At 35.3% G+C, this 27,875-nt stretch overlaps 2 long non-coding RNA genes across 2 annotated transcripts; one reads left to right on the forward strand and one right to left on the reverse strand.

The window, feature by feature from the left end:
- Nucleotides 1–2,845: 2,845 nt before the first annotated feature.
- LOC118761583 lies at nucleotides 2,846–8,099 on the reverse strand. The gene is made up of 2 exons (XR_004997486.1): nucleotides 7,797–8,099; nucleotides 2,846–2,913 (listed from the first exon to the last, which is right to left on the reverse strand). It is a non-coding gene; the product is annotated as an uncharacterized LOC118761583 (long non-coding RNA).
- LOC118761586 lies at nucleotides 7,568–27,862 on the forward strand. The gene is made up of 4 exons (XR_004997489.1): nucleotides 7,568–7,578; nucleotides 11,180–11,186; nucleotides 17,302–17,305; nucleotides 27,724–27,862. It is a non-coding gene; the product is annotated as an uncharacterized LOC118761586 (long non-coding RNA).
- Nucleotides 27,863–27,875: the final 13 nt, after the last annotated feature.

Below are 27,875 nucleotides of genomic sequence, written 5' to 3' on the forward strand. Positions count from 1 at the left end.
CAGTTTTGCTCTAAAATTACCTAAAAACACCTTTTAAAAGTGCCAAAACTATAAAATCGGCGTTTTTTGTCTCTTTATGGGCTTTAGAACTCCAAAACTATAGTTTGTTTTTGCTTTAGAGTTTAAAATGCTGATTTTATAGTTTTAACTTTCAAATGATCTTAAAAAGGGCTTCTTTTATAGTTTTGGCCCCCTTTTTTTTTTAGATTTTTAAAGACTTTTAGAGCAAGAAAAGTGTAAAAAAGAAAAGAATAAATAAAACTCAAATGAAACGCAATATTAGTATCAAAGTAAAAAAGTTTATTGATAAAGATGAAAAACACGATATATACATAATTTGATTTTTTCCTCTTCTTCTCGATCTCTGTGTTTGTCAGACAATAAGATGACACATTGCAAATAACTTTTTAACCTTCAACATAATTTCTGAAACCTCTAAAGAACATTAGGATCTCATCATCAAATAGAATGCGAACAAATTCCTCTGACCTGTTACTGAAAAACAATCACAATCGGGTATATTATTAATAGGAATAATCTTTTATTTCGACTATTGAATCTAAGTTGATACTGCATTCGTTATAATATAAAACGAATTCATCTTCCCTATCTATATGATGTGTAATATTTCCTTACTTAATTACTTGTTACTTAAATTTTTTTTCAATGTTACAAACGGCTAAAATCTATCAGAAAGTTTAAAATATCGTATATTTCTTCCAAAATCTTAGTTTCATTCAGGGCAAACTTTAGGCTGCTGATCCAAAATGGTATGAAAAGCGTTTTCATTCGTCATTTATTTTTTTCATAAATTTTAGAAAAAACGAAAAAGACAGTTTTTATTAATGGTAAATAAACAAAATTTTAAAACTTTTAATAAAGCGGATAATAGCGAATTTCTCAACCAAGGGAAATAACTATTTCTAAAAGGTTTCGAAGGGAGATAATTCTAAAACGATACTAGATTTGTTCTCTACGGTATAGTTTCTCCCACTTGCCTTTCGTAAGAAGTGATATCTATATATATAAAACTCTAGTTGTGTGAGTGTCTGTCCCCTTCGATTTAGATTCCTAACTCCTCCCACATTTTGCGGTGCAGTTTAACCAAATTCGGGTATCTTATAGTCGTGATTCATATCGAGCCCGTCTGATTATTAGCGCGCGTCAACGATGAGTCTACGATTTTAAAAATAATTTAACATCATTTTTTATTCCATTTTAATGCATAAAATGCATCGTGTGTCGATGGCGGCGGGGTTGGCGTCCACGCTCACAGCTGTACCTGTTTGCTTTTCCCCCTTCCCTCCCTCGTGAAGCTGTGGGGAAGGGAGTGTAAAGAAATCAACGTCGTAATGCGTTGTGAAGGAAACCAGCGTTCTTTTAGAACAACGACTTCATGGCTTGAAGACACCAAAACAAAAATGGCTAAGAAAGCCCGAATTTATAAGGGAAGTAACTCTCTAAAAATGCTTATATAGTTATTTCCCTTACGAACCCGAGCAACGCCGGGCGATACTGCTAGTACTGTATGTATTAAGGCGGCGAGCTGGCAGAGAGGTTAGTACGCCGGGCGAAATTCTAAGATATATTTTGTCTGTCTTTACGTCCTGAGTTCAAATTCCGCCAAGGTCGACTTTTCTTTTCATCCTTTCGGGGTCGATATATTAAGTACCAGTTGTGTACTGGGGTCGATCTAATCGACTGGCGTATGTGGATTGGAGTCTTACAACAGGAACATAACTTAACTTAGAATAACTTAGAAAGGTTTTGGCCAGTATTAATTTAATAAAATCAATAAATTTCACCTAGTAGTCTTTCGGTATGGAAAGGACCATATTCGGTAAAAATTATATAATTATAATAAAGGGTTTTTTGCAACAAGTTGCTTAAACCACATACCGAAAATATTAGAAATAGCAGTCACATGGGCTACTATTACTATTACTGCAAATATAAGTCTCCACAAACAAACAATTATTAAGCAATTTGTTGCAAAAAACCCTTTATTATAATTATATAATTTTTACCGAATATGGTCCTTTCCATACCGAAAGACTACTAGGTGAAATTTATTGATTTTATTAAATTAATTATATTTCACCTGTTATATGTATTGAATACTTTAACTCCCTTACAATGAAACTGCATTCCTGTCTTTTGTAACTCACGTGGTGAGATTTTGGAGGGAGATACGAATTCGCTCGTCTATATAAATGTGGATATGCTAGCGGACTGTTATATCGTTCGATGTCGCCTGGTCGAGTATATAATTGGTGAGTTTTTTTCTAGCATTTCTAGATTTATGGGAAATATTATGTTGATAAGGAAATAAATTTACGATTCTAATCCAGAAACGATCGTCCATAATTAATCCTGTAGACTGTGTGATTTCGTTGTCTTCCTTCTTTTTACCATATATGGTAAATACTGTTGTTTGTGGAAACTTATTTTTGTAGTAATAGTAATAGTAGCCCATTTGACTGCTATTTCTAATATTTTCGGTATGTGGTTTAAGCAACGTGTTGCAAAAAAACCCTTTATTATAATTATATATATATATATATATGTGTGTGTGTGTGTGTGTGTGTGTGTGTGTGTGTGTGTGTGTGTGTGTGTGTGTGTGTATCTATTATACATTAAAAGTCAGTTTGAATCTTGCTTGCTTGTGACATTCAGTCCTTTCCAATTAACATAAAAGGTTTAATGAGCATAATGAAGATGTTTGGATGCGCAATTAAGTAAGGAGTTTAACATTTTCCTCTTGCAAACTAGAATTTTCTGGTTTCTGAAACTTCAATACTGATAGAGAAATTATTGATCTCATTAATAAATACAAACGATATGATTTAGTTTTACTGTTTATTTCAGTCGAGGATTGTTAGGATATATTAGATCTGTCGATGTTGAAATAGCCTGAAAAGAACAAAAAAAACCGATTAGGTTACTACATAAAACAGCGTGCTTAAGAAAGCCTAAAACAATTTACTATAATTAATCTGCAGTTTTAAGCCTTGTGTAAAAAAATAGAAAAAAAAAAGAAAAAGAAAAAAGACAGATGTAAAAAGACTTATTTTCACATACAGAAAAATAGATTATTCTAGTTGGTATATAGATCTGTTTACCACTCATAATAAAGAAAAATACTCTTTTTAACACAAAGAGAACATTTAACATCTGCTATGTATTGCAAAAACAAGCTGCAATGTCTAGACTAATTTGCATAAATCGAGATCGTCGGCTGCGAGACTGAATACTATATATATTTTTATTGTATTGCTTCAGTCATTGGACTGTGGCCATGAAAAGGATATCATGTTGAAGGATTTAGTCTAACAAATCGTCTCCAGTAACTATTTTTTAGTTAGGTACTGATTCAACAGGCGGACTTATTGTTGAATATCTAAGTTTCGAGGGGAAACACACACACACACACACAATATATATATATATATATATATATATATATATATATATAATATATATATATATATATATATATATATATGTTCGTATGTATGTGATGGATTTCCACACAACTTCCGTCTATCAAATTCACTCACAAGGTTTTGGTCGGCCCGGGTCTATAATCAAGGTACCGTGCAGAGGAACTGGACCTGAAACCGCGTGGTTGCAAAGTAGGCTTCCTAGTAATGCGGCCATATCTGTGCCTAATAGATATTCATTCACAGTTCAACATGTATTAAATTAAGGCAAGTTTCAAGAAGCTAAGCTACATTTTAATTTTTTTACCCTGACACTCTACACATATGTAATTACACGTCGTTATATTTTCGCACTCAAAACAGTAAAGATTTTCTTGACTTGTTTCATGGTTGGTTGACTAGTCGAGAACACATACATCCTTGACCTTTCTGTCCACGTACAAAGCTTATAACAATCATCATTAAAATGTAACATAATTCCGAATGCAAACCGGGCGTTCGTCGATAGTGTGATTAAATAAGTCAGCGTGTAATAGAATTAAATTATATTTACAGTAGCAAAAATGCAGCTTGAAACTCTTGGCTGTGAGATCTTATTTGTTATCCGAAGAAAAAGGAAAACGTTCCTCATTACTTATAAATGACAAAATCAAAAGATCTACCCACAGCAATATTATTTCATCATGGAATATAGAAGAATCGTAAATTGAAAACTCTATCGCTGGGTAGTCACAAAATTTTACTAGCTCTTTTCATAAATTTATAAGATACATTTATGACACAGAACATTTTATATAGACGTTTTATCAAAATGCTTAATTCATGGAGTTTAATACTTCCCCTAGCTGTCTTTTCAACAGCCGACTGATGGTATATAAAGCATACGTTCAAACGAATAAGAAACAGAACTTAAGAATACTAGTGTGCGCTTGTTAATATCAGCCTTTAATCTGTAAATCCATATCAGTCAACCACGGTAGTGGTTGAATATATTCCTAAGTCCACCATTTCGTCAATCGCAGCAACTTTCAGGCTTCACCACTTATTCAGTTCTCAACTACATTACAAAGTGTTAACAGTTTTAAAGAGGACACCTCCTCAGCTACACTTTGGCATAAATAGTTTGAGGTTTGGTTCAGTAGAAAAAAAATTACATCAAAATATCTGCGATCTCAAGGCGAGCAGTAAGGCTCCTATTCACCTTCAATCAACATAAACTTTTTAATTTTAAATTCAAAGTATACCTTTCTTAGGCTTAAATGATAGAAAAATGCATGCGGAATTCAGAATCACTAGTCGCAATGAACGAAATTTAGTAGAAAAACCGTAATGAGTTAAAATGTTACGAAATTTCCTGACAGTAAGTAAGGGAGTAACGCTTCAGCTATAAGAATAAAGAATATATTTCTAAATTCAATGTTTACTCTCCAAGGCGGCGAGCTGACAGAAACGTTAGCACCCCGGATGAAATGCTTAGCTGTATTTCGTCTGTTTTTACATTTTTTAGTTCAAATTTCGCCGAGGTCGTCTTTGACGTACATATTATTTCATCAATTTTTTTTTTTAATAAACACTTTCAAACTTCCGATACTGGTAGAATGTGTCACATAGAACAGGGTATATTCTTAACGTTTTGGACGAAATTTTGCATTTAGAAGTTATTCTGTTAGAAGTTACAGAGACAATAGACAAATTCGTGTTTTGATAAGTGCCAATACACGAAACTCTCAGCTTTTGACTTACTCTCTAACTTCTGCCGATGATATATGTACATATTACACATATGTGTAAAAAAATCTCATCACGCAATCGAACCAATGAAAGAGCCTCTATCTGGTCGCTCGGCACGCTAAAATAGCAGCCAAAGTATCCCCTTACCAAAATCACATGCACATTGTATGTAATGTCCTACATTATCCCTAAAAAGACGGTTTCCTGAAGGCTGGAATGTATTTGATGATAGGTTTGCAGTATCAGGGTTGATTTGAGTCTAAATAACAACAACATTATGGTCAAGTTCTATATTAACACGCACACGATTTTCACTACGAAAAATATATTATTTTTTGTGTGGAATCAACTACCCTGACCTTCTAATATGCTGCAAATCTCTTATTTTGATTCGGAAAAAAATTAGGTGGGGTTCCTCCTATCACAGAATCATTGGAAATGTTTTTCGTTGAATGAATTCCTGTGACCTCCTAATATTGCAAAATTAGATTACTTAAGGTAAGCCTGGTAACTGATGGTTTTGGGGTCTTATTGTTTGTAACTTTTCGTGAGCCATGGTGCAACCAACAACGTGGTAAAAATCACTGCCATTAATTTGGTGTAGATGGGTAATATCAAATAATTCAATCACAACATATATTGAAATTAAACATGAAAAATATTGAAATATTATCATCACTTACATGGAAAAATTGAAATAGTATCTTTCAGTATTTTATAAGGTAAATTATCTTTCAGTATTTTATGAGGCTAATTATCTTATAACAGCAATTCCTGGAAAAAATCATGGATTACATGGAAAGATGCGAGTATGAAAAGTATTATTCTTAAGATTATAAACCTAGAAAAGTACAGGACAAGTTAGTACACCTGTAAAAGTATAGGACAAACTATTACTTCAAGTAAAGTAAAGGATAAGAAACATTTTACTTAAAATATTGCAGCTAAAATTAAAATTTGAATATTAAAACTTATTTTATTATAGTTTACAAATAACACTATACTTATTTGATTAGAATTTGGCTAATTTACTATCTTAATACAAAGAAGTGACTAATGAGACAAACAAATTAGCTGAACAGTTTTGTACAATAAATTTTAAAGATGAGAACTCTAATTAGAAGAACTGCAATATTTTAAGTAAAAAGTTTCTTATTCTTTACTTCACTTGAAGTAATAGTTTGTCCTATATATTTATCGGTGTAATAAGTTGTCCTGTACTTTTCCAGCTTTATAATCTTAAGAATATTACTTTTCATGCTCGCATTTTTCTATGTAATACAAAAATGTGTAATGGTGTCTGTCTGTGTGTGTGTTTGGGGTTACTCCTCCCACACCGTCCAACCGATTTTAATGATTTGGGGCACATAGGTAGATCACATACCCTGAAGTTCAAATAAGGCCGGAATTTTTCGAAAACTCGATAATGCTTAGTTAGCGTCGATTTTTGTGAGCTCAATCGGACGTTTCAATGGAAATTTCCATAACGATGTTATTTTTCCTGCAGCTTTTGCATTTTTCCGATTTTGATGAAAATAGATGAGTGAGTGAGGCTCATGGCAGTGTGTTGATGTCAGTATATGGCGTTGAAAAAAAATCGGTAATTGCGTCTGAGCAGTGGTTTTATGAAATCAATAGGCCGTAACTTTTATATTTTTTATCCGATTTTAATGAAATTTGAGCTGTAAGTAAATGTTGTGGTGCAAGAGATGGTAAAAATGTTTATTTAATTGAAAAGGACACAAATGCAAATAAGCATTTCCTTAGAGACATACTTTTGTAGAAATTTTGTAGAATTTTGTAGAAATTTTGTAGATTTTGTAGAAATTTTATACGTGATTACGGTTCGTGTCCATTAGTCGATGCCAGCGTGAACAGTTGACAAAAAATCGATAATTGCGCGTGAGCGGGGGATTTTAAGAAATCAATAGACCTTTTGTATGCAATTACCCATAGGATTGATATTTTATGCTGTAACTTTTACAGAATTCATCCGGTTTTTTGATGAAATTTGACATTTAGGTAAAGTTTATGATCGGAGTCATTTAGTAGAATTAAAATTAAACTGGTGAAAGACAGAAATTGTCAAAATTCTCTCATAATAAAAATAATGAACTGATTTTGAAGAAAATTGACCTATGAGTAAAATTAAACATCTCGACATATAAAACATCGATTATTCGTATAATGAATTGGGATTTAAAAATCAAAAGAATATTTTCATGTGAATGGGTCACATGAATTCTATTTTATAACGCAACCTTAACATTTTTCTTCGGATTTTGCTGATATTGGACACGCTGATCAATTTTGTACATAGGGTGGAATTAAGGGGAGAGAAATAGACAAACATCACTCTCAACAGGTCGAGCTACACCCAAAAGTTTAACTGCGATTTCAGACGGTCCAGTTAGTAGGAGTTTGTCAAAAGCGTTAACCAGGTAAAATCCCTTGCCGAACCAGATATAAAATCTCAATGGGTAAAAGATGACACGGGGAACGTAGAAGATTTCAATACAAGGTCAGAGGTGGGCTTAACTTCAACACGGAAAACACGAGCAACACCGGGCCCAACAGCTAGTTAATATATAAAGCCATATTTAATTTTATTGGATACGTTACCCTGTAAAGTTTCAGCCAGCCACATTGCCAACTTTGATAACTCGACAATTACGTATTCCATAGCAAGGACTTTTTGTAGTGGTTGGACGATACTTTGGTCTTCGAACAAGACGTTTTTCTCTGTTAGAAAACATAGCACTGCGTTTTTCTAGAGAGAAAGCATCACGAAGACCTCCAGCTCCAGACAGGTTATCTTCGTACAAAATTTCACTCCTTGCAATGCACGTCTCCAGAAGCCCAACCAGGAGGACTGCATAAATTAAACTGACAATTTTAACCATGTTGAACACGTTTAGTATTGTCTGTTTCAACTCTCTTTTATAGCATTGATTCAGTCATTGTTCTGTCGCATATTCATTTTTATGCACGTGTTTGGCTGAAATTTTATTGATCCTTTGCTATACCCTCGTGCGCTCAGTAAGCAGTGTTAAAACAGCTTACATTGCAAATATTGTTGTTTACATCTGTTGCTCACAGATTAAGTGTATTACAACAATCCAATTTATTCTATTATTTTAGATTACAAAAGGCTCTACTACTTAAGAAATCATCACTGTAAGTGTGTGTTGGATTATATTGATATCCTTCGCTGTATCTCGCTGTATTAAGGGAAAGCCAGTCGAACACGTTTTTGATGAATAGTTTTCCATTGTTAAAAGATAATTTAAAAAGTATTTGAAATGCTAATAATTTTGGTAGAAAGGAAACCTAAAATATTGGGTAATATGCAAGGTTCATTCCAGAAGTTTTCAGACTTTTCAGGAGAAACATTCATTTTAGAGTAGTACAAAGCTCTTATTTACTTCGAGGCAGGGTCTTCTGACTTCAATGCACTTGCTGTAGCGTTCCAGGTATTTCGTGAAGGCCCCATGGATTTTCTTCAAAGTGGAGGTCTTCATGACAAGAGTCCTGGATACCTTCACTTTGGGAGACTTCATCCTCAAAACGACTGCCATTGGAGTTTTCCTTCAGCTTGGGAAACGTCCAAAAGTCACAGAGAACAAGATCAGGACAGCAGGAAGACTGAGAGACAGTTTTGATGCCCGTCTCTGTCAAGTAGTTGGTCACCAGGATGCTCATTATCGAACACCTTGGGAACAAACTTTTGAACATGTTCAGATTTTAAAGAAAAAAACCTTTGTCACAATCACTCCAAAATGTAAGTTTATTGTCTATGCAGACACACGACGGTCTTCATCAAGTAATTTGCGAATTCTTTTCAACAACCTTTGATGCTCTGACATCCGTCTTCCTCCTACACCTCTTATCGTTACTTTTATCTTTCTACCGTCCTTGAAATTCCTGTGCCAGCGAAAAAAGTTTATTCAAAAGCGACCTGGGAGCATTTCATAATGTTCAGTAGTGCTTATACCAAGTTTAACACAAAACTTTATTGCATAACGAACTTCCAAAATGTCCCGACTGCATTCTGCTAACTAACAAACAAGGAATATTTAGTAGGTTGTGTTTAAAGTGCTGCTGCAACCGTCTCCTTCAATCTGGAATAACAAAAGCTGGCCGGTTATCTTATGCATCTGATTCATAATATATAGTAATGATATATTAAAGTTACAATAATAAAGCATAGATATAACTCGCGGTCGGAGGATTGCGATTTCGATTCCCAGACCGGGTGTTGTGTGTGTTTATTGAGCGAAAACATCTAAAAGTTCACAAGGCTCCGGGAGTGGGTGGGGGTGACCCCTGTTGTACTCTCTCGCCTCAACTTTCTCTCACTCTCTCTTCCTGTTTCTTGAGTAACTCTGCGATGGACTGGCGTCCCGTCCAGCTGAGGGGATCACATACGCCACAGAAACAGGGAAGCCGGACCCATGAACCTGGCTAGGCATGAAAAGGGCGACGTTTATCGTTTTTTTTCTCTGGTGGGAATGGTTCAATAAAAAAAATGTTCATTTGAATATCTTTATACATTTCTCCAAACGTACATTTGTATTTCTGAGATTTACCTATCGGGAAGGTTTTCCAATAAAATTAACAGCCAAGCTAATGGCATTTTTTCCACAACTTTGTACATCTTCAGTTGTAATATGGTGAAAACAATAAAAATAAGTAACCTATCGGATATGTGGTTTTCTTGTGGATCTTCAGATGCAATATTACTTGGCTTACTTACAAGGAAAGAAACTTGGAGGACTTCTAGACTACAATTACTTATCAGTTTGAATGATTAAATATATATTCTATTAGTGACATGCTAGCAACCGTTCTATTTCGTATGTTAATGCAGTATTGTTGTAATCTTGATTAATCATAGAAATGTCTGCTAGATTAATTGTTTGTTAATATATGCACAAGGGAAATTTAATGAGGAAGAAGTTAGTTGATTACATAGATCAAGTACATGGCTGGTACTTTATTTAATCTCAGACGGACAAAAGGTAAAAGCGATCTCGGTGATATCTTAAGTCAAGATGTAAAAAGCTGGAAAAAATGCCATAAGTCTCTGATGCTGTTGTCAATCCACCACCCAACAAATGTAGAGAACTTGAAAATTAAATCAGTTAATTTTCTATTCCCTATTTTTGTTTACGATGTTTTACACAATTGATATGAGAAATGTTCCCAGCTACTAGATAATCCGATATCAACGTAATTATTAACTGATGGATTAATGTATAATAATCTGAAGTATTACTGAGATTGGAAGGCACTGATTCGAATCTATTATCCTGTTGTATTTGATTTTCCTAATTATTAATTGAATTCTGTGATGATTGGACTTGAACATTCCATAATGCATTCTGTTTAGAGACATAATATCTGGATTGTGTATGTTCAACAATATTTTGTTACAAGTGAATGAGTCTGCAAGATGTTTCAGATAATACTTAATATTTATGTAAGTGGCGGAAGTTGAGTTTGCTGTCCCTCAATCTGGGGTCATTAAAAGGAGTATTATTCAAGTGCTGAGGTAATTAAAATGCATACATAAATTTGTGGCTAACTTAGACATGGAAATCTGCATTTTATCAAATGTAACAATGATTCAAAGGATCAGTAAAGAAAGGGAAGATAACGGTTTCTTCATCTAGATCGATGCAGTGTAACAAGTTGTTAGATGCTTTACATTCAGCAGACAATTTTAGTTCTGTCGTGACTACGGAGGATCATTATGCCAATATTATTAACACACGCACTGGTTCAATTCCATCCTTTTATTATTGGTCAGTTGGATAAATATCCGACTAACTAATCGATTGTTTGTTAAATTTGGTTGAACAGTAAGTCATTTGTTTTGGTTTTGTTTGTCAAAGCTCTTTCGTTGCTACCTGCAACCTTTTCAATCACTTTCGACTTCGTCCGCTACAGAGATTCCGTTTGTCTGCTTGCGACCTTGTTGCATGCGCGCGCGTGTATACCAGTGTGCGCGTGTGTACATGCATGCGTATATATGTATGAACGTATTCTACTGTGTATTCATGTGTCTGTGGGTGTGCGTGCTTGTGTGTTTGTTATGTGTGTGTGTGTGTTTATCTGTGTACTTCTGCTTCCTTGTGGGTGCGTGCTTGAGTGTGTCTATGCGTATGAGATTGTGTGTGTGTGTGTGTGTATGTGTGTGTGTGTGTACACGCACGCACGTCTGTTGTGTAGACATGTGTACCTATATATGTCCGTGTGTATGCCTGTGTGGAGTGTATATGTCTGTATATTCATGTTTCTGCCTTTTTGTGTGTGTCTGCTATTGCGTATGTGTACGTGCGTGACTGTCCGTACTACCTATGTATCTAACTACCTACTTACGTACATATCTATCTCTCTATCTATCGACCTACCTATCTACCTACATAATTTATTAAGTAACTAACAATCTATATAACTAGCTACCCACCTTCCTTCCTACCTACCTACCAACCTACCTACCTACCTACCTACCTACCTACCCATTTATCTACTTGACTGCCTACTTACGAATGGACCTATGTATGTATGCTGCATGAGTGGTATATGTGGCATTGGCGTATCCTTAATTTCTACGTGTATTTCCTATTTAGTATGGATAATATTTCATTTGTATTTGTCTCTTGGGTTTTTGTACAAAATGTGGGTGTCAATTCGGTCCTGCGAGCCACCATGCTGGTCTTTGGTATGTTGATAGAGTACGGACGACTGTTTCTTGTCCGTATACTCTCTCCAGTATCCGTTTAGCCACTCCATTATACCCTAGAATTCTTCTCAATATATACCGTGTTTCTGTCCTTACAGACTCTTTTCAAGCCCCTTATGCTGTAGACTATGTTCCTAGTTTTACAGTTAATATTGGGGTTAAATTTTCATACTACATAGTTCTCATTAATGCATATGGTATTTTCGAAGGGGTGTGTTCTATATAATTGTGACCTGATGGACTTCCCTGGCTTCTTAACGACCTTAATGTTGAGTCTGGTATTCTTCAGAGCCATCCTAGATCTATGGGCTAATTCCCCATGATTTACATTTTATATTTAAATTACTTTTATTGTCAATAGATTACGTATGCACAGACAAAATTTGAGTTATAGCATGTCACATCTTCTAGAGTTTTGATAGCCACGAATAATTTTTCGTCAGCGGTGTAGCTCGTGAGTTGGCCGATAAAACTTGTGAGGGTGATGATAAATAAGAATGGTCCTAGAACCGTGCCATGTGGAATACCATTTACTACGAGTGACTTTGCGGAGAGAAAAACGCTTGCAACAACAGATTGATTCTTATTCCATAACAAGCCATTCTCCGAGTTTTCTTGTTATACTAAGATCTTTAGATATGACAGGTGATTCTATGCTAAGTTATGTCAAACGCTTAAGCAAAATCGAGGTATGTACAGTCAGTGTTCATTCCTCTCATGAGATAATTGTGGATAGTATCAAGGTGATGTTATAGTTGTGACAGGCAACATCGTCCGGTCCGAAAACCATGCTGTGTGTTATTTATGAGTTTTTTTCCTCGCTATTGTATGTAAGTATTCTCTTATCAGATAATGTGATAAACAATTTTAGAGGATGTAAAAGAAGCATGTCTGTAAATTTTAGCTTCAGCCCAACTACCTCCTTTGTATATTGATGTTAGTATTAAGTCTCTCACTAGTTCAGAGAATCAGCTGGCATTTAGCAACTTTCGAAATAGCATCTTTAATGGCTTGGTCAGGCTGGTTTAGCACGTTTTTACTGATATTAATTTTTAGACGTTTTCAGTAGTATCCATTTCTAGACGTACCTTTGCAGTTGAATTGTGCAGATCAAAGTATTCATTTGGATTATATAATATTTTGTTCATTATAGGTTGGGAAAAAGCAGTTATATTTTTTACTCAAGAGTGTGAGTATTTGTGATGAGTCACTTGTTTTTGAGCCATTTTGGCGCATTAGGGAGACCGATCTGGTCACGTGTAGATGATTTTTGTTTGGCAAATTGGAAAAAGGACTCAAGATTCTATCTTATATTCTTCACTGCTCTGTGTCCTTTTAGTGAAGTTTCTGTTTCACAAGATACTTTTTGGTCTATTTCAATGTTTCCTTATTTTTTCTTAAAATCTCATCTGCTGAATTTTTTTTTTAGTTGTTTTGTCAATTTGGTTCTGTTATACATTAGTATCAGTCAGACTCGTGGAATCAAGTTCTTTCAGAAATAGGCGAGTTTCTATGGGGTATAGTTTCGACAAATTTTTATTAACCTTTCGTACGGAAACTTCATCCCCTCGTTAACATTAAGGTTGCCGATATGCCGAGACCAGTTTGTCTTTGAGGATTACAGTATCGATTTCTTTCCACCTGGTCATCTTGAAATTCAGAGTCATGAAGAGTGAATCATGTTTGAAATAGTATGTGTTGCTGTCTATGAACCATATATAAATAAATTACATAATGTTATGATCGGAGATAGCTGTTGGAATGAGCTGAACATTGTGAATGAAGTATATATTGTTGGTAAAGACTAGATCAAGTATGTTATTTCCCTAGCTGGAGAAGTAATCACTTGTTGCTGTAGGCCTTCTTTAGTGGTATTAGTTGTACTGTTAGATATATTTATGGGTAATCTGGTTTGTAGCTGATGACTTTGCTATAATTTTATGACACACAAATGTCACTGTATGGTGAACTCATTTTAATATCCCGTCTAATGAAAGTTCTGTGCCGATAAAAGAGTTGCAAGGTGTGTAGACCTGATCAGTTGGAAGCGCACCGTAAGTTAAAACTTATGTCTGTCACGAATGCATCTGAACTAAATAGTCATCTCAGAGGTAACAGAGGAAAAGTGAGAGATGGCTCTGACAACGAAGAACGATGAAACCAATCATTTGATAAGATGGGGCCAATCACCACATGCACACACACACACACACACACACACACACACACACACACACACACACACACACACACACACACACACACACACACACACACACACACACACACACACACACACACACACAGAGGAAATTAATTATATGGCCAATCATAGAGGGACCAATGATTTCGCATCCGTAAAGCGCATAGCCTTATAGACGGATCGTCGGACTCTAACGGCCGCAGGCATATAACCTCGTTTCAATTTGAAGATAGAGAAACGTTAAAGTTGGTCAATTTGAACAAATATATATATCGTTCAAGCATTGGGTGGGATGGGGTTGTCGCCCTTACATCTGTTGATTCGGCAAATTTTTACTGCACTTATGAACGAACGTAGAGTCCCACGCTTGTGGGAGGTAGCAATTAAGATGCGGACAAGGATTAGATCGACGCCAGTACGCAACTGGTACTTAATTTATTATAGACCCCGAAAGGATGAAAGGCAAAGTCGTGATTTGACAAAACAGTTGGAAGTTTCTCTGGTTTTAATTTCGAAGGTCATCACTGGTGACGAAAGCCGGTGCTACGGAATTTGCAGATGTGGAAGAAGCGAAGAAAAAACTGACGGAGCCGTGAAAAGGCATCACTTCGCAAGAGTTCAAACACTGCTTCGAATAGTGGAAAATGTGCCTGGACCGATGCATTGATTCAAATAGAGAATACTTTCAAGGCGATAAAAGTGTAAACGGGAAAATCTAAGCGAATAAAATAATATTGCAAAATTCCGGTTTCCTTTGGGTACCCCCTCATATATATATATATATATATATATATATATATATATATATATATATATATATATATATATTATATATATATATATATTATATATATATATATATTATATATATATATATATATATATATATATATACTTTCTACCCTTTCGTTGCAATTTCGTATCAAACTAGAAAACCAAAATCAACATAATCAGTAGTATATGTTGACACGCAAAAAATATTGTGAATTAGTTTGATCATTACAAAATATTGTGCTATTCACACAATATTTCATGTTGTTGATTAACCTCAACCCCTAATGCTGCAGGCAATTCTCAATTGTATAGAGGTTTCTTTCTATCTCGCGTCGTCTTTTCTTTTTAATTGGCAAGATCGTTAGCATACCAGGCAAAATGCTTTGTGGCATATCGTCCGTCTTTACATTCTGAATTCAAATTCCACTGATGTCGATTTGGTCTTTCATCATTTCGGGGCTGATAAAATAAGTAACAGTTGAGCTCTTGGTCCATGGAAACGACCTAGCGTCTTCCCTGAATTTGCTGACCTTATGTCAAAATTTGAAACCATTATGTTCCGTTGCCTTCTTATAGGTAATTTCTAGTCTTTAGTTGGTAAGATTGCCCCACGTGCTTAACCCAAGTATATTAATAGCCTCCTGTTTACCTTTGTATAATAACAAAATGTTCACTTTTCTACCATTAACAAAATTTCATTGTAAGTCCTTAGCTATAAACATCCCGTTTGGATGTACTGAAAGGTTTGTCATGCAACTCGAAGCATCCAAATGCTCGGATGTTTTTGTAGTCTCCCCTGAGAAGTTTTATGTAATGTGGTTTTGCGTCAGTCATTAACATGGAACCATTTTCGATCTTTGAAACGTGTTGAATTCCATTGTTTCTCTCATACATACACACACTTCGAAAATTATCGTTCTAGGGGATGAATTCACTGATGAGGTAACAAGAAAATGAAATTTGCAACGTATGCGATTTATCCTGACACAGTATGATCAGGAATAACATCCACATAGGTTTATGAAACCTAGAAGGAATCTAAATCCTGCTGATGAAAACTTAATCTAGATGAATGAGCTAATTTGTGTGTCAGAATGAATCAGGGAACTCAGTACAATACTGACACTACCACTATGTTAAGGGAACGTAAACAGGCTAACACCAGTTCCGAAGCTGTGGTGGACACAATCACATACATATATATATATATATATATATATATATACTACGAGCTTCTGACTCCCAAACTTACTCACGGGAGCATGAGTTGTCCATTGCCGCACAATGGAACTGAGTCCGAAACTACATGGCTGCACAGCGAGCTGCTTAACCACCTACCTACGCCTGAATCCTTAACTTTTAAAACGAATTCATATTCTCTATCTATATAGTGTGTAATACTTACCCAATATTTCTCCAAATTGTTCAAATAAATAAATATTCATATTTCTTAGGTTATATTACTTATGGAAAATCTTTGTTTGGTTCAGAGCAAACTTTTGGCTGATGATCTAAAATAGTATGAAAATGTTTTCATATGTTTTTTATTATTCATTTTTAGAATCGAGGAAAAAGCAGTATATAAACAAAATATAAAAACCTTTAATATAACCTCAGGTCCGTCGCTAAGCCCCTGCAACCTCTGGGGTCGTAATGAACCTCCGCGGTTGAGGGTCTCATGTTAAGATCGAAGTACGTGGATGAGTCATGTATTTACTTTGATTAAGATGTTGAACAAGAATTAAACTATCTATGTTAACTGAAAATATCAAGAAATAAAATGGTAATACAGTGTACCTCAAAAGTTCTTGTAAAAATATTACATTGTGCCACGAACGTGTACCAGACTTTGTGGATTGTCTATGATATTTATTGAACAGGAATTTATCTCTCAGCTTGATTATTCTGAACTGATCGATGATTCCGCGAAGCGAAAAGTGCGCCGTGTTTGTCTCTGAAAGTTGTCTGGTTATAAAAGTGCTTCTTTGTTCATGTCTGGAAGATATACTTATTGAAATTTATAATAAACCTTAATCAAACTTGTACTTTTAAAGATGTTCTTTAGGATAACGTAAGATATTGAACTTCAGATAGAATAAAGTAAAATACAGCTATGAATAAAAGGTGCGTAGATTATGAATTTTGATTGAAGGGATGGGGCTGCAGAACAAAAGGTTACTGGAAGCCTCTAAGAGTAACGCGACGAAGCTGCATAACCTTAAACCGATAACAACGAATTTCTTTCCTAAGGGAAATAACTACTTCGAAAAAGTTTTCAAGGGACATAACTTTAAAACTATCGTATAGCTTTTCATACTTGCCTTTAGTAGAACGTAATATATACGAGGTGGTAACAAAAAGTTCCCGGACTAAGTTGCACGCCAACAAATGAAAGCGCACAGTTCCGTGCGCATTGAGAGATAGCAGTAATATTCATGAGGTAGTGTGCCGAGTGACAGCGCTGTGGTTACTTCGCAAGTTATAAAATCTGTGTTATTTGTTATCACGGTATGCTGCAATCTGCGATTTTTTTCATTGGCAGGAAGTTGGAACAAAAAGCCAACGAAATGTGTTAAACTTACGAAGTCTACTACAGAGACATTGAGCATGCTTCGGCAAACTTACGGTTACGAGGTAATGAGTCGTACGCAATGTTTTGAGTGACACGGTCAATTCAAAAGTAGAAGAACGTCCCAGGGCCTGACCGTCAATCGAGAGTTTTATAGTGATGTTTTGAAGTGTTTGAGGGAGGACATTCGACGAAAGCGGCTGGATCTATGAAGCGCGAAGAATTGGATTCTTGATGACGACAAGCACCCTGTCACTGAGCTCTACTCACATGTGCGTTTCTTGCCAAAAAAAACATGGTATCACTTCAACACCCACCTTATTCGCCAAACTTTGCACCTGCGGACTTCCATCTCTTCATGAAGAGGAAAATGCAGCGCACATGTCATTTTAACACCGTTGTCAAGATCCAGAGCGAATCACTGAATGTCCTTGACTCGCTTACAGAAAATTACTTCCAGGCCAGATTTCAAAAATGGCAGGAACGTTGGGACTAGTAAGGTGCAAGGTGACTATTTCGAAGGAGATGATGTTTAAACTCAGGTAAATAGCTTATTTTTCATTCAACATAATTAGTCCGGGAACCTTTTGATACGACTTCGTATTTTTTATTTAAAACTCATTTTATCTATAATGTATATTTTATAAATACATTTAGACAAAAGTCTAAATAACTTTTACTCTTTTACTTGTTTCAGTCATTTGACTGCGGTCATGCTGGAGCACCACCTTTAGTCGAGCAAACTGACCCCAGAGTTTATTCTTTGGAAGCCTAGTACTTATTCTATCGGCCTCTTTTGCCGAACCGCTAAGCTACGGGAACGTAAACACACCGCCATCGGTTGTCAAGCGATGTTGGGGGGACAAACACAGACAAACATATACACACATACATATATATATATATATACATATACGACGGGCTTCTTCCAGTTTCCGTCTACCAAATCCACTCACAAGGCTTTGGCCGGCCCGAGTCTACAGTAGAAGACACTTGCCCAAGGTGCCATGCAGTGGGACTGAACCCAGGACCATGTGACTGATAAGCAAGCTACTTACTCCTGCGCCTTATAAAGAAATTTTATATCTATTGTTCAATAATAAACTTCAGTCGATATTCTTTCAGTGAAAGAACAAACTATATATTAGTAAATGTTACTGCTGTGAAATGCCAAGTTAGTGTTATTAACGGATACAGCCTCTTTTAAAACCGGTGAGAAATTGATGTCGTTAACTCGCTACTTTATTTGTGGGACAGACATGTAGGATAGTAGGAAATCCCAGAAGGTAGACGTTATGAAGAGGAAGTAGTGGGTGAAGTTGCCAATGTGAGATCTGGTGGGTGGGTGGGTGATAGTGGTGGTGGTTGTGGTTGTGGTTGTCATAAAGATTTGCCAGCAGTTTGCAAATGTTTACACTTCGTTGAGTCTGGTCATAGGTCAGTTCAAGAGAACCTTCACGAAAGTATCTGTTCATAAAGCTGAGCATATGTAGTAGTTGACTGATGGTACTTTGTGAAGGATAACTTCTGCCGATATTTTATGAGTGCTTCTGCTTGGCTCTTGTTCAACCATTACTAGCAATATCTCATCTTCCACAATTGAATTGGTTTGTCTTCGAGACTGGTGTAAATCCCTTGAAACGTCCGTTGTGCCACACGTTCATTGATAATTCCTAGGCCTTGCCCATCATTAATTTCTTTTGCCACTACCCTTGCATTCAGTCCTTTACCCCAGTAGTTTGGGTAAAATGGCTCTAATTGCAATGTATTTGCTACTCTTTCTAAAAGTAGTAAAATATATACATGATCATAGTTTATATCTGTTATCTGGTATCATTGACTTGTTTCAGTGATTAGACTGCAGCCATGCAGGCGCACCGCCTTCAAGAATTTTTAGTCGAATGAATCGATCCCAGTACTTACTTTTGTTAAGCCTGATATCTATCCTATAGGTCTCTATAGCTGGACCGCTTGGTTACGTGGACATAAACACACCAGCACCGGTTGTCAAGTGGTGAAAATATGCCCGCGCGCACAACACATGCACACGCACACACACACACACACATAAATACGACGGGCTTCCTTCGGTTTCTCTGTACTAAATCCACTCAGAAAGCTCTGGTCAGCTCGGGACTATAGTAGAAGGCACTTACCCCAGATACCCCTCTAGAGTGAATGCACAATGTGCCAGAGAGTGGATAATATTAAAGTAGTTTTGATGAGTGTAATATTAAGTTAATCAAGTACTTAAAAGTAAACATAGAACTTTTCCCTGCTTAAGTTCTACTTAGAGAGCTGATATAGTTGAGAAGTGTTGAGTAAATTGGTGTTATTATTTTGGCAAAGGAACAAGGAACAGAAAAATTAGCTGTAATTTGAGGACATCACCAGCCAGTAGAATCTAGGAACAGGCTGTGCTCTACAACTACAATATCTCGTCGCCAAAAATGTTATTACGCGAGTTTGTACACGTTAGTTGTAAGAAGAATAGTACCAAAATAAATATTTGGATATGGTTATCTAGAATAACCTTTCGCAGAATTAATATGTTCACACAGAGTGTACCCCGTACCGCTCCAAACGTAGTTACGCTATTAAACTAACACAGTAACCAATACCGACGGTCAACTGTCTGACAATTCACATAATTTCTTTAGTTTTTTGAAATGCGTTAGTCCACTTTCGGTCATGTGGAGGTGCTCAGGATCTTTCCACAACACCTCCCGTTTGTGAGAATCAACCTCCCATAACGTCTTCCCTTTTACAATTCCGTCGAGAGTTAAATATCTCTTACGCTTATGGTTTAATCCCAATATTTCCGTTCTTTTCCTTTTTCTAGTACTTGAACGTGCAGTTCCAATTTGTTTGGGTGTTGGTACCTCAAACGTGTACCTCAAACTTCCATGGGAATTACATCTCTCGTGACCGTTTCTTCCGTAAATCTTTTTTAAAAATTGGTTTATATGTCTTTTATGTACGAATTTTTTACCTTTACCAAGAATAACAGTTTTCCAATTCGTTTAATAATTACACTGTCCTCCCAACTTTCTTTACTATATCTTTACGTTAGAAAAAAAACTTTGCCTATTTTGAAGAATTTTGAATTATATTTATTGTTCGTCATTTTTCTTTTTTTCACTCGGTAACAACCTCTCAAAGACGGATCTAATCTTTCTAGCAAACATTAATTTCGCAAGTGACATTCCAGACGGGTTATTTGGATCAGGTGTTACTCGATACACTCTCAGAAATTGTGGAAGTGCTAGAAAGAAAGAAAGCTACAACAGAACTACAAGTCTCACGCCTACAAACAATACCAGCACCAACACCAGCAGCAACAAAATGCAGTAACTCCAACGCTGCAGCCAGAGATGAGCCAGAAGTTCCAACTACAGTAGCAGCAACACCAGATACGGGGCAAATGGAAGAAGCACCTAAGGCGATAAGACATCCAACATACACGTTTGTAGATAAATCGGTTCGGTCGGAACTGTCTTTAAGCAAAAAGGCGCTAGTTCACATTACTGGTTAGCGATGTGTGGTGCCTAAAGGATGAAGGAACCCCATAAACAATTAAATGGAAGATCCTTGAACATCTGCGGCCCTATATAACCAGGAGCAGAGGATGCAATGTCTGCATAACAGAGCAGGTAAGGATCATAAAAGACACAATAGACCGGGGGACAAGTTTAAATTCCATTTCAAATGCTACAAGCGTGGGATTCCTCGTTCGTTAATAATAACCGTAAAAGTTTGCCGACTCGAACCGATATGAGGGCGATAACCCCCATCCCACCTAAGGCTCGGACAATATATATTTTTGTCTGAAAAATTAACCAGCTTTAACGTTTTTCTCGCTTCAATTTGAGGTTATGCGCTTCATGGATTCGAAATCATTGGTCACTTTATGACTGGCCATATAATTAATTTAGTATATATACATGTATATATATATATATATATATATATATATATATATATATATATATATATATATATGGTGATTGCCCCATCTTCTCAGATGATAGCTGTCGCCTTATCTTTCTTCGTTGTCAATGTCATCTCTTCCTTTTCATCTGTTACCTCTGAGATGACCATTTAGCTCCGATGCAGATCTGCGTGGTTTGAAACATTCATGTCGAAAGGAAATGGCCATCAGTCATGTAAAAACGCAGTTTTTACATCAGAGTATCCCTCTTCTGGAAGAATGCTGTGACGATATCTAGGGGTCCCTCACTCGCAGTGGCTTTATTGCATGCCCTGGTATCAATCAAGGTTATAACTGCGTACGCGCGTTCAGATGGATTATCATCACATATGCCAGGTAACTTATAGATGGGATCCTGACAGGTGCTACTACACCAGAACCGAAGAATTGTAGTTAAGAGATGGCTTCACACACTCCAAAAGCCTGGAATTTTATACAAAACAAAATTAACGACGGAAATGATACCTGAAGATTTTTGACGGCTTACAGAAGACGACGGGACGCCGTAAGAAAAAAAGGACTTATTACAGTATAGCATATATCATAAATTAGCATTTAAGAGGCATAGTAACAATTTTCAAAAATTAGTTTAACACACACACAGACACACACACACTATACACACATACATACCCCCTGCACACACACAAATTTATATATACTTATATACATACAAACACACACATACATATATACATACGTTCGTACGTACGTACGTATATATGTATGTATGTACGTTTGTATGCATGTATGTATGCATGCATGCATGTATGTATGTATGTATGTATGTATGTATGTATGTATGTATGTATGTATTTATGTATGTATGTATGTCAGATAATTTCAGAGTCCTTACTAGAGTATTCTTTCTTTCCTATGAAACTCTAACAGTAACGATATCTAAAACGGTACGTTATATCATAATTTCAAAAGCACCTTACGATAAAATTAAAGTATAATAACAATCGCTACACTAATATTTTGCCAGAATATGGTTCAAGATTGATGTGAATTTAGCCCTGTTATATTTCCAGATATCTGCAGGATTACATTTTAATAACAGGCACCGTTTCGATTATTAGTATGTTTCGTGATTCATATTGCTGCATCGTAACTTTTCATATGAGATTTCAACTGAAGATGGAGGTTAAGATAAAAGGCAATTTTGTTAATCCGAAATATTGTTTTTAAGGGATGCTTCATGAAAGTGAAGGGACATTTGTATTCCTTGTTTCCCTACATTCCCTTTCGATATTGTGATAGTTATACTAATATTGATAGATAATTGCATTAGCATTATTTAATTAGAAAGTGTAATCAGTGTATATTATGTAGATTATCATAGCCATTATAATTTAGTGAATTATATAACACTATTCTGCTTGTTTCTTTGTGACGCGAAACGATAAAATATCTTATAATTTTAGCTCGATTATAAATACATATCTCGAAATTATACATAACATAGAAATATATCTAAAACACTAAAATCAATAAATTTAACAATTTTCCTACAAATATATTCTTGATAACTCATTCCTATGGTAGGTTTATTAGCCAATATATTAGAAGGTTCTGCAGATCGCACGATTAAAGATATGAATTCATCGTCTGGGGATGGATCCGCTTATGATCTACGAATCAAATTAATTTTGGGTGGAATACGATCAGCAAAAACGGTTTCAACAAATCCAGCAACGACGAAAATACAGAGGATCAAAGTATTTTTATTTATTGCCCACACAGAGGAGCCAAACAAGGACATACAAGGGGATTAAGTCGGTTACATTGACCCCAATGATTAACTGGTACTTATTTGATCGACCCAAATATGTTAAGGATTGAAGTTACTTCCACTCTCTCACTGGAACTCGCACATTACTCGGTTTTTATATTAATTTTTTCTAAAATTCTTTTACCCCACCTGCTATATTATTTGAAAAGATTACCTAATTCCCATTTCCATTTGCTGAGAAAACAAATTTCAAGATACACACGAGCATTCAACAATTGTACTTGCGCAACACACGTTCACTTATTCCTTACTTCTGATCATCTAATTATTTATCGATTATTCTCTTAAGTATGCATATCTTCAGAACCATTAACTTTTGCTTACAGCTGTTAGTCCAGTGTCAATTTTAACATGGAGTGGAAAAAAGAAAATTTTCACTGTATTTTGCTTTTCTATTTCCATAAAGAGAAGGAGGATGCTGAAGCTCACATAGAGATATGTAAAGTTTATGGTGTTGATGCTTAACAGTACGAACATGTCAGAAATGCTTTTAAAAATTCTGTTCTGGAGATTTTTCGCTCAAAGATGACCAACGTTCTAGTCGACCTACTGAAAGTGATGGTGACCCAATGGAAGCCATAATTGAATCTGATTGTCATATAACTGTGTGAGACATTTCAAAGAGGTTAAATGTATCACACACAACAATCGAAAAATCACTTAAAATGGCTTGGACTCGTAAAGAGGTTCGATACTTGGATTCCACATAAATTGAAAAAGATTCACTTAACGCAGTGAATCAATATTTGCGATATGCATTTCAAACACAATGAAATTCATCTTTTTTTTGCAACGAATCATCACTGGTGATGAAAAATGGATTGTCTACAATAACATCAATCGAAAAAGATAATGGTCCAAGCATAATGAACCAGCACAAACTACATCGAAAGCTGAATTGCATCAAAAAAAGGTCATGCCGTCAATTTAGTGGGATTACAAAAGTGTTGTGTATTTTCAGCTGCTTCCAAGGAACCAAACAATCAATTCAGATGTTTACTGTTAACAACTAATGAAACTGAAGGAAGCAATCAAAGAAAAACGGCCAGAATTAGCAGATGGTAAAGGAATCGTGTTCCACCATGAAAACGCTTAATCTACACACGTTTTTGCTAACTCGTCAAAAATTATTGGAGCTTGGTTGGAAAGTGATGTCACATCCACCATATAGCCTTTGCACCATCAGATTATCATTTATTTCAAAGATTGCAAAATTCTTTAAATGGTAAAACTTTCAATAATGATGACCTGAAATCGACTTTACTTCGGTTTTTGGCTGATAAGAACCAGAAGTTGAATGAGCGTGGAATCATGAAGTTGCCAAGAAGATAGCAAAAGGTTATCGAACAAAACGAAAAATATATAATTGATTAAAGTTCATTCTTTGTATGAAAAAAGATGGCTTTTATTTCACACTACTTTCTTGCCAACCCAGTAAGGAATTTTTTAAATATGAAGTACACGGAATACTGACGGATTGACTATACATTCTGTTCTTTTGTGGTAGAATTAATATATCGATCCGTTCAATGCCATCGCATGCTATTTAAGATTGTTTAGACGAGTTCTTTTGTTGCAAACTTTACCAGTATACCTCCAGCCTTAGTACAACTCATAATTTCTTTCACCCTCTGTTTTCACTATCAATTTATGAGACAAGAGGAAACGGTTCTAGGTATTGCCATTCAGCATTTGATTTAGTCTATTTAGTCGATATGCTTGCACGTATATATATATATATATATATATACATTTGTGATGGTAGTGGGTTGTCTCTGTATGTATAAATATGTATATATATATGTATTTATTCATATAAATAGATATGTATATGTGTATATATATATATATATATATATATATATATATATACATACATATATATATATATAAAGATGAATTAAATATATATATACTATTGACAATCCCAAAATTTATTTATATTACAATATTACATTAAATTCTGTGAATATAAGAAAATATATTATATAACATAAATAATTATAAAAACACATAAAAGCTCAACAAATCGTTTCGACTTATATATATATATATATATATATATATATATATATATATATATATATATATATTCTGATATACATAATCACATTTCCATTATATATAAAGTCACTTCAGGTTCATGGTTTAGAAAAAGACGAAATTCCGTGTGAAAGGACGGCTGGATTGTATAAATTAATTCAAATGTCTGTGTTACGAGCGTGAGCGTTAACTATCCAATCATATATCAATTACAATTTAAAAACAACGGAAACACTTTAACGGACTATACAATTAAGTAAGTGCAATCCACAACCATCGAAATTCACTTCGTTATATCTCAAACACATACCAATTGAACACCTTTTATTTCGAAGATAGTCGCTTGTCACCACAACATGCAACAATAAGATACGTGTGTGTTTATATATGTATATAATTAAGTATCTAAGTCTGCTCCAATGTATAACTACAACGAAAATATATAAACAATTACATTTTCAATGCAACAACTCTTCTGTCTTTTTTACTTAGTTGGTATAAAAAATTATTGTTTACATTAACTAATAATAATCTTCTATATTTATTATTTTCTCGAAAGAAAATAGTAGATATGAATAGAAACCTAATGAAAATTTCTCTCTTTGTTTACATAGCGACTAAGGGACAAAATACCCGTGTGTACTATCGGTATCCGTTACCCGTGTTATCACCGAGCATTGGTGTGTAGGCACACTAAGCACGCGGAGTGCAGGTAACAACAGGATAAACAAGAGTTTATCAGGAAGCAAATACAAATAATCAGAAAATGAAGAAAACTTCAGATTAACAAACACATCGATTGAAACACATTTATAGCTTATTTTTTAATACAAAGCCTGACATCACAAATAGGTGACGTTTCAAATCTTACGGCCATTTCCGCATCCGTTACCAAACGCTGTCTATTAATAATTGCGAAGATAAAATTCTTCACCTTCATAGGTGCTTCATCAGAGTAAACCACAAGTGAATCCAATATAAACAAAGGGAGAAAGGAATAGGAGAGGAAACATGGCCTAGAAAAGAAGAGCGCAAAATATTAAAATCATCTACCAACTTGCGCTATGAGGTCCGTAGCCCCAAGATGGTAGATTATATGCTTTTAATATTTTGGGCTGCTTGACTTTTAGCTCCTTCGTGACATAAAACTGCAGCACTTTATGACAATCATGCACGACATAAGTAATGCGTTTACTCTAGAGAGAATGCCAAACTAATACAAAAAATATAATTCCCGGGAGTATGCGGATTATAATGAGACGACCAGTAAAAATCTAAAATTGTCTAAGTAGGCCACTAAATGATAACAAACGATCTTATCTCAAATAACATTTCTCGTGATCAAATGAATTCAATACTCCTATGAAAAGAAGAGGGCAGAAAAAGAAGCCAGATCTGTCAAAAATATTAAAACATAACCTTCTATAGATGTACAAAAGAATTTGCTTCAGTACCGTACAAGATAAGGCCACTGTTCGAAGAAAATGGCTCAAACTTTTCTATCGAGAGCTATACAAGAGACCCCGAAATGGACGTCACTGCACTGTTGCAAAGTTCCCAACTATCTCATCTAGAGTGAGGACCACGTATTGCAATAGTTTAGAATTCAAGGGCCCACAAATGTTTAATGCCTTGCCAAAATATCTGAGGGATCTTCATGGAATAGGGTATATTTTCAAGAAAGAATTGGACATCCCTCTATCCAAGGTCCCAGATGAAATATCAAGTTAGGAGACTCAGCAGAGAGTAACAGTGCCGAACTCCCTTCTTCACCAAAAGCCAATCAAGTACAATTGACCATTAAAGAAATATTTATACTGGCGGTGCTTCAGCATGGTAACAGCCTTAGGGCTGAAAATTGTAAAGGAATAAAAGAATAAAAGAATATATCCACATTTAGACTTTTACCTTTTCATACTCGCTTGGATCAGTCAGATTTTATAGAGTCCGTAGCTAAACCTCACGTGCTATTAGGTAAGCCATTATTTCACCGTGCCCAATAATGGTTACCAGGAAGATTGGAGACAAAGAACACCTTTCGCATGACAATGGCATTCACTAAGAATCCCTGGATGATGTCAAGTCAAGGGGACAGCAAAACAAACACACACACACATATTACATATCTACATATCTACGTATATATTTGAACATATGTATGTATGCATATATATATATATATATATATATATATATATATATATATATATATATAATATATATATATATATATACGTACGTATGCATATATATACGGTTGGGTGTATACACTTACCTACCTACCTACACACCTACCTACGTACCTACATACATACATACATACATACATACATACATACATACATACATACATACAAGCATACATACATACATACATACATACATACATACATACATACATGCTTACATACATACATATATATTAGGTCGTCAAGTATGAAATTTGTAGTAAGGTATATGGTAAACTTTGTCAGCTGCTCACTTTGTGCCATTATTATATTTTGACCATCTTATTCTTTGTTAGAAAGCACACATCTATTGCTTTATTCTAACTTATTTTGCGCTTTATAAAGTATTT

Source organism: Octopus sinensis, linkage group LG2 (genome assembly GCF_006345805.1).
Source record: "Octopus sinensis linkage group LG2, ASM634580v1, whole genome shotgun sequence".
Taxonomy (NCBI): Eukaryota; Metazoa; Mollusca; class Cephalopoda; order Octopoda; family Octopodidae; genus Octopus; species Octopus sinensis.